Source organism: Malania oleifera, chromosome 10 (assembly GCF_029873635.1).
Source record: "Malania oleifera isolate guangnan ecotype guangnan chromosome 10, ASM2987363v1, whole genome shotgun sequence".
NCBI classification, from domain to species: Eukaryota; Viridiplantae; Streptophyta; class Magnoliopsida; order Santalales; family Ximeniaceae; genus Malania; species Malania oleifera.
Window position 1 is genome coordinate 21,786,343 of NC_080426.1, and position 2,836 is coordinate 21,789,178.

Here is a 2,836-nt window from a genome sequence, read left to right on the forward strand (position 1 = left end):
CACGACCCGTACGCCGGCAAACATATCATAGCACAGCCCGTACGCTGGCAATTCACATCATAGTACGGCCCGTACGCTGGAAAATACATCATAGCACAACCCGTACGCTGGCAAATATATCATGGCACAGCCCGTACGCCCGCAAACACATCATGGCACAACCTGTACGCTGGCAAATATATCAAAATCACGGCCTGTACGCCGAAAAAAAAAATATATATATATATATCAAAATCACGGCCCATAGGCCGGTTTTCCATCTCACAATCACATTTCCAGAAAAATAGTATCTCGCAACCATTACTACTCATGCCACACTAAACGAGTTTTCCACGTATTCAACATATCATCATATTCAACAGGGTTTTCTCAAGTATAAATAATATATATAAACATATGTATTTTCCTGAAAATGAGTGTTATAAATATATACATATAATTTTCAAAAAGAACTAGCTTAGTTTATCCCCTTACCCGATTCTTGAAAAACCCCTAAGAAAATCTTCCCCGCACCCGCAGGGTTCTCAACTCAACACCCTGAAAATGAAAACTCGCAGAATTAAAATTCAGAATTTTTACGCACATATCACTTTCCTCAACTGTCAAAACTCTGAATATTGAGTATAAAGCCTTACCTCAACTCAGGGATGATTTCCAACTTCGTTTCCCTAACGATCCGCTTCGGCAAACTTGTATAGAACTTTGCCAGGAGCGTCGTGGTAGCCTTAAATCTTCAATCCGGTGACTGGCGGGGCCGAAATCAAAGAGAGAGAAAGAGAGAGAGAAATTCGAAGAGGAGAGAGAGAAAACCGAAGAGGAGAGAGAGGGAAGAGAGAAAACTTCTTTAGTAAGTTAAACAAATCGGATTTTTACATATTTATAGAACAGGATTTGTCGACGAGTCACGTCCTTTGTCGACGAATTCTCCTTAATTTCGTCAACGAAATTCAGTCCTTCGTTGACGAAATTCAGTCGGCTCAAACCCCCCTCTCGGTAATTCTTTTTCGACGAAATTCAGTCTTTGTCGACAAATTTTCGTAAGCCTTCATCGACGAATCCCCTGTATTTTTTGACAAAGTCGACTGCTTTCTTCTGTTTTTGGCTTCCATTTCCCCTTTCTTTAATTATTTAAATACCATTTTTATTCGGGTCATTACAGTTCCTTCGAGTCCGATTTCAAAAATAATCGATATAAACACAATTCCCCTTACCTTTCCCCTAAGAGAGATCCCTGAACTTTAAGGCCCCTAAACAGCGAGCTGAGTTCCAAAACCTACAATCAACAGTACAGAATATACTCACAACACTGTTCTCCACTAAACTATTGGATCAGAATTGAAAACCGAGCCTTACCTCGATTTTAAGCCAAAACTCAAAAATCTCCAAAATGGGATTTCGATCCATAGAACTTGTAGAGAATCCTTCCACGATCCTCGTGGTAACTTCAGATTTACGATTCTAGTGACGACCAACGAAGAAATCTAGAGAGAGAGAGTAAGGAGAGTTCTAGAGAAAGAGAGAGATAGGATTTAATTTTCTTAGTTGAGAAGTAATGAAAACTTCTATTTATAGCCCCTTGACCCGGCCACTTCTCGTCGACGAATTACATCCTCGTAGACAAGGCTCTATAGTCTTCTCGTCGACGAGACCAAGACCTTATCGATGAGTTTGGGATCTCTTGTTTTTCGAAACCCCTCGGCTTCTCCTTGTCGACGAGCCTCTGAACTTCGTTGACGAGAGATACAACGCCTTCGTCGACGAACTCTGGCTTCATCGACGAAGTTTGTTCAAATACCAATTTTACCCATCTCTTATTTATTTAAACCCATTATCACGGTTCGGGTTCTTACAATCTCCCCTCTTTACAAAAATTTCATCCTCGAAATTTGCCATCTCTCATTCACAAACTCATACAATTGAATACATATACACGGAATACTAGCAAGAAACTGGCAACTACTATAGCGCAGCCCCATCATACATATACATACCCTCACTTATGGCGGAGGAATACTGTGGTTCATATACAAACGTCTCAGGAGTTCACAATATACACACTCCCGACGACTAATCACCTATCCCAAGCAGGATAATGTACAAGTACTTAAAACAACTGTGGATACTTCCGACGTATTTTCGTTTCCAGTTCTCAAGAAGCTTCCTCAACCTCATGGTTCTGCCACAATACCTTCACTAATGGTATTTATTTAGTACGAAACTTCTGAACTTTACAGTCTAGAACCTGAACAGGTATTTCCTCATATGCTAAAGTATCCCCAATTTCCAACTCATCATAGCTAATAACATGTGAAGGATCCAATACGTACCTCCTCAGCATGGATATGTGAAACATATCTTGGACCCTTGAGAGTGCTGGGGGTAGTGCAATCCTGTAGGCTACCGAACCCTCTCGCTCAAGTACCTCGAATGGTACGATATACCTCGGGCTCAGCTTGCCCTTCCTCCCAAATCTCATCACCCCTTTCATCGGAGCGATGCGCAGAAATACCTTACCCCCCACCTCGAACTCCAACTCATGGCGGCGAACATCTACGTAACTCTTCTGCTGACTCTGAGCTCATTTAATCCTCTCTCTAATCAAACCCACCTTCTTAGATGCCTGTTGCACAAGTTCAGGTCCTAACACCTGACGTTCACCAACCTCATCCCAACATAAAGGAGATCAACACCTCTGACCATACAAATAGTATCGCCAAATCTTCAGTGCATATATAACAGCAGCTAACTCTAGATCATGCGTAAGGTAATTATTCTCATATTCCTTCAGTTGCCAAGAAGCATAAGCTACTACCTTACCCTGCTACATAAGCACACA